The sequence below is a fragment of the Grammomys surdaster genome, unplaced genomic scaffold (assembly GCF_004785775.1).
Source record: "Grammomys surdaster isolate TR1022 unplaced genomic scaffold, NIH_TR_1.0 126059, whole genome shotgun sequence".
Classification (NCBI taxonomy): domain Eukaryota; kingdom Metazoa; phylum Chordata; class Mammalia; order Rodentia; family Muridae; genus Grammomys; species Grammomys surdaster.
In genome coordinates, this window is record NW_021620869.1 from 6,077,089 (window position 1) to 6,094,192 (window position 17,104).

The 17,104-nt window shown below is 45.1% G+C and overlaps 1 non-coding gene across 1 annotated transcript; it reads right to left on the bottom strand.

Annotated features, from left to right (window-relative positions):
- Nucleotides 1-1,307: 1,307 nt before the first annotated feature.
- LOC114610819 lies at nucleotides 1,308-1,465 on the bottom strand. Its single transcript, XR_003709733.1, has one exon. It is a non-coding gene; the product is annotated as a U1 spliceosomal RNA (small nuclear RNA).
- Nucleotides 1,466-17,104: the final 15,639 nt, after the last annotated feature.

The window sequence follows — 17,104 nt, forward strand, 5'->3', positions numbered from 1 at the left end:
AGCGCCTGCGCCTGCGCAGTGGAGCCTGCTTACTGCGCTCTCTTGCTTTTCCTCAGAGGCCTCCCTTGTAGGGACTTCTTCCCGGGAAGTCGGATGAGAGCAAGAGAGACAGGCAGATGTGGTTCAGAGAGGCCCCTCCAGATCACATGCAAGGTGTGGATTCACTTACGTTTGCTTACTAGCAAACTGCACACACACACACACACACACACACAAATAGAAAATAAAAACGAATCAAATAAACGGCTGCTGCAGCCCACGCAGGCAAAATGATGTGGAGACAGAAGCAGGAGTACTGCTTACACCTGTACACACACACACACACACACACACTACTTCTTCTGGGTGGGACTGCTCTAAAATGGCTGCTGGCGGCACCAGGCTGCCTCTCGTGTGTGTGTGTGTGTGTGTGTGTGTGTGTGTGTGTGTGTGTATTAATCACATGCACTCATAGGCAACCAACTCCACACGTGCCATTCTTGGCCACAGAGGAGAGGTTCAGGGACAGACGACAGCCTGTGAGTCGTCACAGAAGGTTCTTCTCTCAAATTCCCAGCCCATCTGTAAGGAGCAGGGACTGGAAGATGCTTCTTCACCTGGCACTGGAGACTCAGGGTTGCTGGCTCAAGAGGCCAGTTGGTGACATGAGATTCTTCAGGGTATGAATATAGTCCCTTCTGCCCCAAGGAAGGTGAGACTTGGGTCTGGAGACAAGCCTGCAGGCTGAGTAGAATTTATTTTTAACAGCTACTGGCAACAAGCTTTTCTGGAAAGAGAAGTAGCAGCAGACGCTCTCTTTGGAAGTGAAAATGGGACCACGCTTTGAGCAGTATGAATCCAACCTTGAATTCTCACAACTCAGCAGACCAGGGTAGAGATATCAGCAAGCTTTCTTCATGCAGAATCTGTAAGGACATGGTAGGACTGAATCAACTGAAGCCTGAGAGCTGCTCCTGACTTCCAGAGGCTGCAGAGCCCGACTCCTGGACCATTCCTGTCTTCCAAGTCAACAGTGACTTGGTTGAGTGTCTTTTGCACTTTGAGTTTCTCCTGTCTTTTCTAAGTGCCTTGTTCTTACACTAAGCCCATCTGGATTGCCCAGGATAATTTCCTACCCTAAATCTTACACATCTCTAAAATCATCTTTGCCATACAAAGAAGCACATTAGGAAGTTGTGGGGTCTAGAGTCTGGATGCCTTGGGGATGGGAGTATCTCATCGCTCAGCCAACCCCCAATTACAGAGAAGATCCTCTGAATGCAATGGACAGTTGACGGGGAAATTTTTTTTTAATATTTTTTTTCTGCAGGGGAGAATGCAAACACATCCCACTACCACAAATTATGCAGATGAGTTTTCCGAATTTGGGGAAATCACAGGGGCAGTACATCTGGAGTGCAATGGATAAGCCTCATCCTGGGAAACCACCTTCATGATCATGGTATCTCCCCTGCCAGGTAAGTATGGGGGGGGGAATTAAGGGAAGCTAGCAACTGAGAGCAATGAACCCCATTTCCTGTATTTCATCCCCGATAGGCTTTGACCAACAGGATGACCAGCACACAGAAGTGAGAAGGGTTAAGAAAAACCCCCTGTATGATGGTGCTTGGGAAGGGTCTGTTTGGAAAGGGAAGCTCTTCAGAAATGTAATTTTTCCAGCTTGGAAATTATGCATAAATTTAGCCATAAATTTTAAAACATTCAACCATAGCATTCCAGCCTTAGCTATTCATTAATATAGCAAAGTAGACACCCAAGAGGGAAAATAAACGAACATAAGCAATTAAACATTAGACTCATTATTCTACAAACCCAGGCATGAATGGGTTCCTCTGCTTAACCCCCATCTAAAGTCGCCACACAGGCAGAGTGGGTGGGGGACATAGTAGAATCTTCAACCAGAAAATGAGTACATCAGAAAGGTCCTTACGAATTAACAGTGAGGAGCTGTGGAGATGCCTCCATGGGTGAAAAGCACTTGTTGGGCAAGCATACAGACCTGAGTTCAAATCCCTAGCACCCATGTAAAAAGTCAGAAATAGCTGTATATATCTGTAACCCCAACACTGGGGAGTGGGAACAGCCAGTTCTAAGAACTCTCTGGGCAGCCAGACCATGAGGCAGAGAGTGACAGGAGGACACCCATTGTCTTGCGATGTATTTGTGGTTCCAGAGGAGTAAGAGTCCATCACACCAAGGAAACATGGTGGCAGGCAGCAGTTATGGCAACAGGAACAGGAAGCCGAGAGCTCACATCTTGAATCTCAAGCATAACGCAAAAAGAGTGAACTAAAATTAGCCAAGGCTTTCTCAAAACCTACTCTGAGAGCTGTACTTCCTACCCCTAGACTGTATCACTTAAACCTCCCCAAACAGTGTCCCCAATGGGGAATCAGATGTTCAAATGCCTAGGACTATAGGGGACAGTCACATTCAACTCATCACAAACAAATATCACATGCTTAGTGGCTTGAGGAAGCTATTGTGTGTGACCTCTTACAATCCTGTCACTTGCGAGCATGGTCTCCACCAGATGGTTTGCACACCTGCAAGGTGTCTCTAGCCTGTAGCTTGCTCTGCAGAGGTCTCAGACAAGAACACTCACCCTCCATGTTCCATCTGGTGTCTCGCCCTCTAACAGCTGATCCTAGGCTCTTTCTCACAATAGCAGTCAGGTGCAGGTGAGTGGGCAAACGTACACAAAGATCCTGAAGTCCGGGTTCTGAACTAGTTCAGCACCCTCTACCCTATTCAGTTGGAAAAGCAAATTGAAAGGCCAGTATGTAGACTGGGCATGCAGAAATTGCATTGTAACTCTTGGAGAAAGAATGCACACATGCATTGTAGGAGGTGTGCATAAGGAAAAGGGTGGAAAATAGGGACCACCTTAGCAGCCAACCTATTGAAAGTCCGTTGTGTAGTTCTTCCTTTTCCTAGCACACCTGCCTTTCTTTTTCACCCTTCACTTCAGGATCCTTCTTTCCAAAGCCAAAGTGACTTAAGTTATTGAAAGTACCCTGGAAGGGAGGTACTGGGCCCTGACCTCTGTCCTGGGGCATTAGCAAGCTGTGAGTCTCTGGGTTCATGACACTCACAAAAATCTTAGAGGACAACTCTAACCCTAATGTTCCTCCCTAAGGATGGAAGGGCAGAAAAGTGGTAGGTGGGAGAAGAGACTCTTCAATGGAATTGTGCAAAGAGCTTCTGTGATACGGCTTGCCTGACAACAGATTCAGAAGCATGGTTGAATATGTGGAATCTCATTTCCAAAGCAGACGACGGACTCCCGTGGTGTTCAGATCCCCACCATGTTTGGTTGGTTGCAGCTGTCCCTTCTCTCCCTGGAACAGAAAAGCAATGGCTACTCTCCAGTCACTATGTCTGGCAAACAATGCTGTCCTTCAGCTGTATTTGGTTCTATTCCGAGCCAGCCGATGACCTCATTAAGACATCTGATTCTCCCTTGACATAAAAGATTAATGGTGAAGCCCACAAGAAGCAGTATTGTTTTGCCAGCTTTTTTCAAATTGGTGGTTCAAATCCGTTCCTTCACAACATTGCCCCAGAGGTAACAAAGACCCCTTCTGATGTGTTGTACCTTTCTGGTCACACACCAGGACTTTGAGCTTGTCTTGTCAATGCCCCTGGCTTTCCTAGCTCCAGATCCCTCTCCACTAAACCCAGAGCCCAGGAAACCTGAGGCATCAATAAAGGGAAGACAAACCCATCTGATCTAGGGGCACAGGATACGCAATTTGTCAAACCTAAGAAATTTGCCTAGAGAGCCAAAGACACTAGATCTTGGACCAGGGATGACTGACTGTTGACGAGCAGTCTGTCATGGGGCTTCCCGGCCTCTGTTGTAAGCAGGGAATGAAGAGTCCATGTGGGATGATGCGGTTCTGGTTGGTGAGTGATGCTAACAGAACACTTAAACCTTCTCCCAGCAAGGGGCAGAGCACCCTCTATATTCTTTTGAGTTCATGGGTTTTGAGGCTGTTGGCAGGAATGTCCTGAGGTCTGGAGGGCAGAGGCCCTCTGTGGTGGCTCCTCCATATGATGGCCAGTCAGAAGCTCTGAGTGAGTGAGAACTTCTACAGGCCACTGGACTCCCTGGTCTTTGAGCTGTGCCAATGTTCAACTTGTAAAGCTAATTCTAGAGGACATGGTGTCTCTTGGCACTAAACTGGGCAATGAAGAAGTCTCTTTGCTGTGAAATTCAGGTTTTCATATTCCCAGGCTGTCCAATAGAATACTCTAGAGTGTTGGGGATGCCTTGTGTTTTATATTCAGTAGTCACTAGCCCTGCGAGGCTACGAAACACAGGAAATGTGACAGCTAAAGCAGAAGAACTGAAGTTTATTTTTTCTTTAATTTTGATTGGTTTACATGTGAACAAGCCTTGTGTGCCCTTAGTGGTTTAAGTGCCCTTAGTGTCTGAGGTTTAGCTGGCATGTGCCATAGAGTTCAATGGTCCTGTTCTTGGGTATTTATCCAAGAGATATAGAGACATGGGAACACAGAGGGAATCATCATCAAATGCTCTCCTCAACTTTCTTCTAACACCCAGCAACTCGGCCCCACTATAGTGTCTGTCTGATAGAGTGCAGACATAAGGTTGATGTTGAGTCAGCCACAGCAAGTGAACATTTCCCAGGGATGAAAAAAAAAATTCTGGAGACACAGACCGTGCTGAGGAAGGAGCTCAGTTACCTAGCTGTAGGACTCCATTCTTCTAGAAAATATGAAATGGCAGTGATAGAAAATAGATTAGCAGTTGCCTAGCAGCAAAGGTAGACTGTGGGAACAACCTACTCAAAAGTACCAGGAGCTGTCAAAACAGTGGGCTATTCTTTTTTGTTGTTTCTTGGGTTTTGTTGTTGTTTTTAATAGTCTCTTGTAGCCCAGGCTGGCCTTAATCCTTCTGCTCCCACCTTCCAGGTGCTAGGATTAGAGGTGTTTGTCACCACACTTGTAGAGGAATTTTAATCCAGCAACATGGATAATCTGGCTAGGAACCACGTCTAAAGACCTTACAGGTCTACATGATCTGGGTGGAATGCAGTCACACCCTTAGCACACCCCTTTGATCCCTAACAATGAAGGTAAGTTTAGTTTGTAGAAGGAAGTAGTGATACATGAAAGTGACAGCTAACTGAGGGGCAGACAAGGTGATGAATCACAGAAAGCTCTGACAGAATGAGTAAGAGCTAGGACATGCCCAACCCTTACCAGAGCAGCACAACTCTCCTCAAGAACAGTGAGACAGGAATAAAGTGGTGGTGTGTGTGAGTGGCAGTTTTATAGAGACAGGTTGCCGAGAGAACAAGCTAGATGAAGACAGAGCAAGCCAGAGGATGAGAAGGAACAGGAAGATTAGAGCATATTGCTAAGGTAAGTATGAATCCAAGCAGAGCAATTCAGGCAGAAGTGGAGAGAAGCCAGATTAAATAAGTCAGCTCGGAAGACTAGATAGAACGGAGACTAGAAGCTTCCAGGCCTAGGTCTAGAGATAGTTAGGACAGAGAAAGAAATGCTCTGGGCTCAACCCAAGCCGAGTGGTGTGTGTGTGAGTGTGTGGTGTGTGTGGTATGGTATGTATGTGTGTGTGGTATGTGTGGTGGTGGTGTGTGTGGTGTGTGTGGTGTATGTTGTGTGTGTGTGTGTGTGTGTGTGGTATGTATGTGTGTGTGTTCATGCAGCTTGGATACAGTTCTCAACTCATCCCTTCGTCAGAGGAAATAAGACATTTACAAGACCCAGTGAAATATTCTGTATATTAAAGGTGTTGGTGGATGTGGGGCTGATTGCTGTTGTCACAGCTTCTGTAGACTGCACACTTAAGGTCAGGGAAGCTCATTCCACATAAGTTGTAGTCTTATAAGGAAGTTTTGAAAGCTCCCCATGGTTTTGTAGAGGAAAAGCACACACACAATCTATTTTCTAGAAGGTTCTGACTTCTTTCTTTACCGACTTGGGTGACACAGGAAACAATCGTAGCTATGTTATAAAAGGCACCACTAGCCAGCTGGAGAACTGACCCCTTCTGGCTGATGGGACCATGGTTTGAAAGGCTACAGTCTTTTCCAAGAACCACTCAGTGCTTAGAATCGTGGTTATGTTCATTCCCAACCCTAGACCAGACAGCAGCTGCCTTTACTTTTTCTTCCTGTTCACACAGACTCTACATCAGGCACAGATGAGAGCTCTGTGGGAATTGATCATCCTCAAACGAGCCATGGAGTAGGGTTGGCATCATCTCGGATGAGTGCATGAAGGCCCCCAGCATCCTGACATTCAGGTAATTCTAAGTGGAGAAGCCTCACTCGAGAGGCAGCACTGAGCCCTCTAGACAGCCATGGAGGTACACTATTGAGGCGGGTGTACAATGAGAACATGGGGTGTTGACTTCATGATGGTCGAAACCCCCACACTCTCATGAGAAGTCTGTGGCTCTACTGTCCCAATTCAGGTCCTAAGGATAATAATCTCTGTCCTGCTCTTAGACACCATGTGATAGCAACCAATGGAGGAAGGAGAATTCTTCACATCTGCAGCTACATCCTTCCCTGAAGTCTTTTCCTGACAGGAAGAATCTTCTTCTCAAAGGCACCCAGCAGGGTTAGATGATCTCAAGGACGCAGGGCTGCTAAAATGGATGGAAAGTCACAGAACCTAATGTACACATGATCATGTTCCACTAACATATAGGGAAAGATTTCTGCAAAAAATAAAGTTTAACACCAGAGGATATTGTTTATGTTTTCACTCCCCGAAACGAGTTTGTTTGCCCGTCTACACTGGAAGCTCTTGATCACATCTGGATGGGAGGTACAAGGGGAGGAAGTACATCAGGGTAGATGCTTGCCCCTGACCAGACCTGATGGGAAATGTGGTGAATTGTGGGCTTATCCTTTTTAAAGTCCCTGCAAAATATGACTCTTGACTATTTCCTGGGAACCCAGAGATAGACCTGATGAGGTCCATCAACCTGGCCAGTATTTAATTAAAGCTTGCTTCAAATTTGGCTTTGAATGTGGTAGTGATCTTCTTCTCAATTGGTGGGATTAGCATTTGACTTTTGTTTTTCTTTTGGTCACTCTTTAGTCACAAATCTCCAGAGGAGAAATAGTTAAACATAATAGAAGATAAGACAATAGTTACAAATACTTAAATAATAAATAAACAAATAAATAAAAGTGTGAAAGCTGGAATGTAGCTGGACAGACACAGACACAAGTAGACCAACCAAAAAGGCAACAGAACCCTGCTTGCAAGGACAAAAGTGTCTTTGGGATTTGACCTGAGCATTATATAGCCAGGTCCACCTCAGACTCACAATCCTCTTGCCTCAGCTTCTTAAGTGCTGGATTGTAGACATGTGTTACCATACCTGACTTTTAAATTCGGTCTTATTTCATGTTTCAATTTTATTTGTTCTGGTTTAAATTTTTAAACAGCTCCAAATCATTTTTAAAGATCTCTACACAGCCTAAATAAAAGCAATAAACTAGTTTACCACCAATGAATAAGTGCAGCCTGGCCCTATGTGATAAATCCCCTAATAACCAGCACTCATGAGTTACATACCAAAATTCTTTGAGATTTTAAGCATAAATTAGAACAAGTTGTTCACATTTAGAAAGCAGAGAAAAGAGCAGTCAAACTTTTATTTTTAAAAACTATTTTTGAGAATGGTGAAATCCAAGCTCTAGGCACTACAGTGCCTAGAACCCTCACCCCACTGAGGCAGTGTAATTATCATGAAATTATATGTAAGCAGGGTGTAGTGGGGCATGTCTTTAATCCCAGCACTTGGGAGGCCAGCCTGTTCTACAGAGTGAGTTCCAGGATAGCCAGGGCTATACAAAGAGACCCTGACTCCAATAGAAATACATTCTAAGAGTCTGGAACTTCTGCTGAACCTCAACAGCCTGAAGTTATATAGAACTCAAGTCTTCGCCTGCCTGTTTAGGGTGAGTAGGAATAAACCAGTAAGCAGCGTTCCTCCAGGGTGTTTTCTTCAGTTCCTGCCTCCAGATTCCTGCCTTGAGTTCCTGCTCTGACTCTTCTCAGTGATGGACTCTATGTAAACTATAATCCAGGTAGAGCCTTTTCTCCCCAAGTTGCAGTCACAAAGGACCTACGGCAGTTTTATCCAGGATCAGACCTTAGCTGTTCCTGAGCCTTTCTGCTGCTCTACCACAGCGTCGCCTCATCCTTTGTTCCTGGGTTGGCAGCAGGGGCTGAAACTAAGACTATAGAGCAGGTAGAAGGATGGGAAGGGCTGGTTAGATCTAGAAGAAGAGTGATGAGGTGCCCTTGAGATAGGACTAGGGGAAGGAACACCCATCAGTCAGGAGCAGGTCCTTTATCATGGCTGAAGACTTATTTGTCTCTACAAAATCTTCCTAAGTTTGACAGAGGCTGTGGTGGTTTGAATATGCTTGGCCCAGGGAGTGGCCCTATTAGGAGGTGTGGCCTTGTTGGAGGAAGAAGTGTGTCACTGTGAGGATGGGCTTTGAGAGATCCCTCTCCTAGTTGCCTGGAAATCAGTCTTCCCCTGTTTGCATTCAGAGCAAAATATGAAACTCCCAGCTCCTCCAGCACCATGCCTGCCTGGATGCTGCCATGCTCCCACATCGTGATGATGGACTGAACCTCTGAAGCTGTAAGCCTGCCCCATCATGGTGTCTATTCACAGTGGTAAAACCCAAACTAAGACAGAGGCCTTACCAGGGGCTAGCAGGGTCATAAGGTAAGTGGAAATCCAATAATGAAATCTACTCAGAGTCCCACTGTTAAATGGTCACCACAGGCAAGGCCCTAGTCAATGTCCATGACACATGTGTGAGGTTGACCCTTCCTGCTGTGTAAGTGGGAAGCAGTTGCTGGGGTCATTGTTTCAACACTTAGCTTCAGATGAACCATTTAATTTTACTCATGCTTTATCAGACATGATATTCCGCACAGGTTATCATGGAGGTTGGGGGAGCTCACGGTGACAAAGCAGATTTCATCTGGAGCTGGGTGCAGCTCACAGCTCAGGCCTCCAGCCTGCAACAGGTGGTCTGCAGGGGCGGTGAGTGACAGGGGACTTAGGGACAGGGCATTTCAAATTGAATTCTACCTCCTGCCAGCTCTGTGCCACTGGGAGTTTTGTTTTTCATTTGACGTTTAGAATTATGGAACAATATCACTTTGTGATGTTTTTGTTTGGTTAAATCTGCATTTTATTTCACATATCAACTGTTGGATGAATTCTTGTCACATTTTAATTTATTTAAGAAGGGGCACGAGCATGCTATGTATGTACATGGCGGTCACAGGACAACTCAAGGGAATAGTTTTCTCCTCCCACCATCTGGGTTTAGGACTCAAAACCAAGGTATTAGACTTGGGGCAAACACTTTACCTTCTGAGCCATTTCCCCACCCCATCTATTGCCTGGATTTAAGCAATAGTTTGAAAACAAAACATCTTTTCCTATTCTTTCTAATTATTTTAAGAGAAAATTTAGAGGAACTGGGGAGATGGCTCAGGGGCTAAGAACATTTGTTACTCTTTCAGAGGATCCAAGTTCAATTCCCAGCACCCAAATACCAGCTTGTCTCCATCTGTAACTCCAGTTCCAGGGATCTGATGCCCTCTTCTGGCTTCTATGAGTACCAGGCACACACATAGTATGCATTCATACATGGAGGCAAAACACCCATATACATAAAATATAATTAATAAATATTTTTAAAAAGAGTACATCAAAAAAGTAAAATTTTAAGATATGGTAAGAGAGGGGGCTGGAGCGATGGCTCAGTGGTTAAGAGCATTGACTGCTCTTTAAGATATCCTGAGTTCAATTCCCAGCAACCACACAGTGGCTCACAACCATCTGTAATGGGATCTGATGCCCTCTTCTGGTGTGTCTGAAGACAGCTACAGTGTACTCATATAAAATAAATAAATCATTTTTTAAAAAAAAGATATAGAAAGAGAGACCAAAGCCTGAAATTGTCTTCTGACATCTCCTAGGATGCTGTGGCACATGTGTAGACAGACAGACAGACAGACAGACAGACACACACACACACACACACTAAATAAGTAAAAACACACACACATACACACGTACATACATATATGATTTTTTAAAAAATTCTAAATCCCGTATAGAAATATAAATTTGTCTTATGGAGACTGAAGAGTTAAAAGACAAAAGCTACTCTTCTCTTATTACACGTATTTACTTATTTAGAGTTGATTACATATGTTTACTTGTGTGGTGAAGGGAGTATGCACATGTGGAAGACAACTTCTGGGAGCTATCACCTTCTTCCATGTGGGTCCTGGGGATTGAACTCCGGTACTCACGTTTAGCAGCAAGTGTCTTTACTGGCTTATCCGTGTTGCTGGTCTACATAACAAGCCACTCTTGAGGACAGATACTCTGGGTCTATCCAGTTTCAGTTGATCCATCTTTCACAGTAACTGAGGACAGGGATGGCATTTCCCCAGTTGGAAGATGCCAGTAATAGACTACTCATCAGCCTAGGGTGAAGCCCCCTGTGAACAGGGAGATGGTGTTGGCAGAGAGTCACAGAGCTGGAGCCCCCATCCCCCTGCTCTCAGGTAATGTGCATGTGGTTGTTTGGATAAGCATGACTCCCATAGGCTCTTATGTTTGGATATGTGGTCCCCAGTAGGTGGAGCTGTTTGAGAAGGATCAGAAGGTACGGGTCTTGTTGGAGGAGGTCACTTAGGGAAGACTTTGAGGTTTCAACAACCCATGCCATTCTTAGTTATCTGCCTTGCGTTTATGCATATTGATGTAAGCTCTCAAATATCACTCCATCACTATACTTCCTGCCTCCTACTGTGATTCCTGCCATGATGGTCATGAACGCTAACACTTTAAAACTCCTCTATAAGTTTCCTTGGTCATGGCATCTTGCTACATCAATAGAAAAGTAGTTAAGACAAGGCATTTGGTGGAACTTGGAGCCTGGTATTTGCCTACTGTCACAAGGAGCCAAGCATCGTGGCTCCTTCCAACATCATAATCTGGGCCTCAGGTGAGGCAGAGTGTCTCCAGTTACCTGAAGTGGAAACTTAAGGGTTCTTTAGAAGGCCGGTTAGATGGCATTTTGGTAGGGTGAAAACGTGAAGGATCATTTCGTTAAAATGGACTCAGGTGTGAAAGGCTAAGGCAGACTTGTGAAGGAACATTTCACTGAACCAGACACAGGAGAGAGGATGTTCTGCTAAAGCAAGCATGTGAAGGGACATGTGATGAAGGATTCTTGGCTAACAACATGCATGTATTGGTCCACCTTACTTTGCACAGTTGAGCTGCATTTGTTGGGACGCCAGAGAGAGAAATGCACCAAAAAAAACTTCTGGTGATATACTGCAGTTTGTTGCCACTTCTAAGGACTTAGGCTGATTGAACGCACGTGCTGAGACAAGACCTGTGCTGAGGCTAACCCAGCTCTACTGCACTGGCCTGCTGGTGTCTCCGTGAATGTTCGAGAGTGGATCGAGCTGCTGCTGCTGACCTGTGAACTGAACTGCAGATTTCCAAACAACACAGATGGGAGTTGCTCAAAACAAACAAACAAACAAACAAACAAAAACAAAACCAAAAAACCTTTCTAAACAGGTCCACTTCCTCCATCCTTTCTTTTGCACTAGCTCGGATGGGTGGTGGGCTACAAGGAAGGTTAAAGTATTTAAGAATCATCATTAAAAAATAGAATTTGAAAATTTTAAGTTACAGTTATTTTTATAAGGAGAATTACCCCAGGGACAAAGGCACTGCCCCCCCTTCATACTCGGCAATATTGGAATGTATCTACAGGTTAGGTGCTATAAGGACCCTAGGGATCATAGGAGCAAGCCATGGAGTCTACACTAAAGTCTTGATGTATCAGCTAGCAAGCAGGCATTGATTGAGTCAGATGTTGGTCTAGGGACACAAAAAGACACAGAAGCTCTGGTACTATCTTAGTTTGGGATTTATTGCTGTGGAGAGACACCATGACCAAGGCAACTCTCATAAAGGAATGCATTTATTTGGGGCTGGCTTACAGTTTCAGAGGTTCAGTCAATTATCATCAAGGCAGGAACATGGCAGCAGGTAGGCAGACATGGTGTTAGAGTAGCTGAGAGTTCTACATCTTGATCCAAAAGCAGCCAGGAGGAGACTGCTTTCTTCAGACTTGAGCATGTATATGTATACATGTGTGTGTGTGTGTGTGTGTGTGTGTGTGTGTGTGTGTGTGTGGTGTATGTATGTATGTATGTATGTATATATACGACCTCAAAACCCCACCTCCACAGTGACACACTTCCTCTAACAAGGCTACACCTCCTCCAATAAGGACACACCACCTAATGGTGCTGCATCCCATGGGCCCAGCTTATTCAAACCACCCCAGGTACTTTCTGTGTCTGATAGAGGAGGCTTGCCTAAATGTGAATTAGAAATGGCTTGCCCAAGAGTGAGTGGGGGAGTTCACGCAAATGTGAGTTAGAGGGGTTCACCCTCTAAAATGGATCAACAAGGGCTTGCCTGAGTGTGAACTGAAAGGGTCTCACCCAAGTTTACCAACACTGAAGGTGTTGATTTGGGCTTGCATGGTCTGTGATCCACAGCTTCCTCCGTAGCCTTCCCAGGAGGAAGCATCACTGTGACACAAGGGATGATGGTCTATTCCCTGAGAGGAGCAGGTAGCTATGGGATAGAGCAGTCAGCTATGGGATGGTTCAGATGCTAGACTGATTCATGGCTTTGTATGGTACCTTTGGCTTACCAAGCCAAGCAGTATTAGACAATTGAGTCTATTTTCAAAGCATTACTGAGTATCCGTTCTAGCAGTCCCTGCCCTCCTTATATAATGCCTCTTGGCTTCTTCAGCTCCTGCTGTCATCTCTGTCATTACCCTCATCACAATACCTCCCTCTTCCACCAAAGGAGAAGCTATGCAGCTCAGTTTCATCCCAACAACTTCACCTCAAACGTCAGGGGACCCTCTTCTCAATAGTTCTGCTATCTCTTTGTACTGGCTGGTTTTGTGTGTCAATTTGACACAATCTGGAGTTATCACAGAGAAAGGAGCCTCCATGAAATCCAGCTGTAAGGCATTTTCTCAATTTGTGATCAAGGGTGGGAGGGCCCATTTTGGGTGGTGCCATCCCTGGGCTGTAGTCCTGGGTTCTATTAAAAAAAAAAAACTGAGCAAGCCAGGGGAAGCAACCAGTAAGAAACATCCCTCCATAGCCTCTACATCAGCTCCTGATTCCTGACCTGTTTGAGTTCCAGTCCTGACTTCCTTTGGTGATGAACAGCAAAGTGGAAGTGTAAGCTGAATAAACCCTTTCCTCCCCAACTTGCTTCTTGGTCAGAAATACAAACTCTGACTAATACACTCCTAGACCTAACTTGCCATGACTTCATACAGAGCAGAAAAGAGAGATCTTGGGGTGTGTGTGGGTGACCCTGGGCCAGCCTGCTCAGCAAAGTGACCAGTCTCTCCCCACCCCCCCACACACACCCCGACTTGATAATTCACCATTAAACTCTTAACCCTGGTGACAAACTATGAAAGTAAGTGAAGAACGAAGCAGAGTTTCTGAAGCCGAGCACCTGTGACTGACGAGAGGTGGTACTGACCACAGCCATAGTCTTAGAAAGGTTCTGGCTTCTCTGGGAGACCCTGCTCCTCAGTCAAGCTCAGGCTCCAGAGGGACAAAAACAAGGAACTCCCTCCTTATAGCGCAAAGGACTCAGGCTCTCGAGATATAGGTCTGAGAGCAGGAGGTGACCTGAGACCCAGTCTTACTGCATGCTGCCTCCCTTGCCTTCCCGAATCTTCCAATGAAGTAGGCTACACGCACAATTGCTCTATGGAGAATCACTGTCTTGAAAGGAGAAGAGATAAAAGTGAAGAAAATGACTCATGTGGGCTCTGGGGGAAGAGGAGGTTGTGACAACCCCTAGTTTTTTTTGGTTTTTTTTGGGGGGGGGGGACTTCCTGAGGCCACAAATGTACTTTCAACAATTCATGACTTAATATAGAAAGCGGTTACTAAGACTTATTTTTATGCCTAGGAAAACAGCTTTACTACCAATAACCAATCAGCAACCAAATATGCAAACTTTGCATCTTAGGAAGTAGATGTGAATTAGTAGACCACGCCCCTTCAGCCGTGACTAAGCAAGAATCCAGGAAGCAGTTAGAGTTGGAGCTTTTACAGAACAATACTGACAATATCACACACACACACACACACACACACACTGACACACTCACACTGACACACATACTGATACGTACATACACTATACATTCAAACACTTATACTCATACATGTAAACATTTATACACGTTCACACAGAGACAATCTAACTCACACATACACTCAGATACACATCTACACACACGTACATATCATACTACACCAGACACATGTCCTGTTGCCTCACAGTCTAATTTGTAGCTACATACAAATATAATTCTCACCCAGCTCCACATGGACACACGTTGATGGAGTTCTCCGTGTACTACAGTAGCTGGAGGCACGAGGGGAACAGGTTAAAAAAAGAGGGGGTGGGTAGTAACAGCCTGACTGATGGCCATCTAAGGGAGAAGCACCCTGGGTATCTCCAGTGTCACGGAGAGATCACCAATAAGCTGATGAAAGCTTTTTAACACAAGGCAAATGACACACAGTTTATGTGACTTGCACCTACCCCCACAAGCCCCCATAAACATATTTTCTATGGAGGCATCAAGTCTTGCAGGGAGTTCTATCTAGGATAGAAGGGTCACGTGATGGAGATGGGGAGGGGAACTAAGAGGAGGAATGAGTAACAGTGGAAAGGGATCCCATGGGAATCTTGGTTACAGTGTCTCCCCAGCCCAGGAAGATGGCTACTTCGTAACTCAGTACCTGGAATCCAATGCAGAAAGGCACCAGCATTATTTCTAGCATATGAATCTATATTTTTAATGAAGAATAGATCTCTGTTTTGTAAACAAAACAGATCTAATATTTCGACTTTCCACTTGACCTCCTACAATCCCGTTCACCAACAGCATTTCTGATTCTGATGCCTTTACGGCTGCTCTAGCCGGCGCACTTAAATATGGAGCCCGACCTTGCTCACAAACCACTGCTGGCCATTCTGTGATGTCAGTGTTCATAGTTTGCAGTGTTTGTTTTATAGGGGTCAGGGAGAGCATTCAAGTTCCTCGATGATCAGTGTTTGGTGGTTCAGACTGGCTATGAATTCTGGCTTGTCTGAGCTGAGGTCACAGTATCTGGATGGTATGAGCTCTGCTTTCTAAACTGATGTTCTCGGCTTTACTGGGGATGCAGAGAGTTTGAAAGCAAAGGAGCAGGCTGTAAGACGCGGCTGTAACTTTATCACTAATTACTTTGTAATTGACATCTAGCAAGTACTCGTGCGTGTGAGTGGTCAAGTAACGAGCTTAGAGCCTCCTGGTTACCGCAAGAAGAACACTGTACAGGATCAGCCCTCCAGGGGCCCCAGGGTCAGTCCTTCAGGGTCCCTGTGCTCCCTCCTCTAAATACCACCTCCTCCTCAGCACAAATGCACCAGAGATGCATTTGGCTCTTTTCAATCGTCACCCCGTGTGACTGGCTTTCCCCACTCCGCAGTTGGTGGATTCATCTGTGTATTTAGTAAGATCCTTGTTTGTTTCCATTATAGTTCATCCCGTGAGCGATACCATTTAGATACACATTGGTCTACACTCATAGGACACTAGTCTTGTTTTGGGTTTGGGAATTTATGCCTGACGATGCTATGAACGATCCTGCCTCAGTAGCGTAGTTTACCTGTGTGAGGCAGAGGCGTGAGACATGTTCAGTGTTGACAGATGCTCAAGTGTTTACACAAAGCTCCTTACACCTCACTTCTTCGTGTGTGCAAATCTGCTTCTCCACAGCCCTGTCACATTCATAGAATTCGTCTTTCCATTTTAGCGAATCTCGAATCCGTCTAAGAACTTAGCTAGGGCTGGTGAGGTGTCTCAGTAGTGGATAAAGCCATTTGCCAAGAAGCATGATGACCCAAATTCTATGCCCAGGGCTTCTGTGGTGGAAGGATGAGAACTGACTCCTGCAGTTGTCCTCTGACCTCTGTGCACACGCTCGAATAAGTAGATGTTTTTTCATTTAAAGACTTAGCAAGGAAGTAGCCCCCCATCTTGTTCCTCTAATTTGGATTTCTTTGATAACTAATAAAATTACATTTTTCTTAGGAAATTTTGGAAGATTCTTGGTCAAGTCTTGTTTGTTTGTTTGTTTGTTTGTTTGCCTCAGATACTAACCTTTGGTCAACTGCATGCTCTACAAACACACATGTTGTGGATGTTAAAATTTTCTTCTCTTAAAGTTATATTTTGAGGTGGAGGAATCATGCTAGTGACCAGTTTGTATAGAATCCATCAACCGTATTTGTTGTGTTGAATGCTACCTTTTCGCTGTTTGGTAAACCAGCCTTCACACCAAAGTCGTGAAGACTCCTTCCAGTCTTTACTGTACACACTTTTCAGCTTTAACGTGTGAGAAATCCCTTTACTTTTAGTGTCTATAGAACCATGAGATGTTGGAAGAGGTGACACAGTAGGACGAAAGGGCCCAGAAGCAGACAACAGAATCAGAGACAGCCCCTGCTCTCAGTGTTAGGAATCCCACAAGAAGACCAAGCTACACAGCTGTAAAGTATGTACAGAGGGTCCGTCCTATGGAGACTCCCTGGTTGTTTATTCAGTCTCTGTGAGCCCCTATGAGCCCAGGTTGGTTGATTCTATGGGTTTTCATGTGGGGTCCTCGACTCCTGTGGCTCCTACAGGCCTTCCTCCCCCTCTTCTGCAGGATTCCCCAAACTCTCTGCCTAATGTTTGGCTATGGGTCTTAATGAAGACCTTTAAGCATGAGGTAGCTGTAGGTTTTAGCTAGGGCTGTACTTACATCAAGCAGAAATGTTTTAACCCACGCTGGTCAGCTCAGGTGACCAGAAACATCTAAAACTGTGTCCTAGAGGCAAAGATGTAACCTGATGCAACACTAGGAGGTG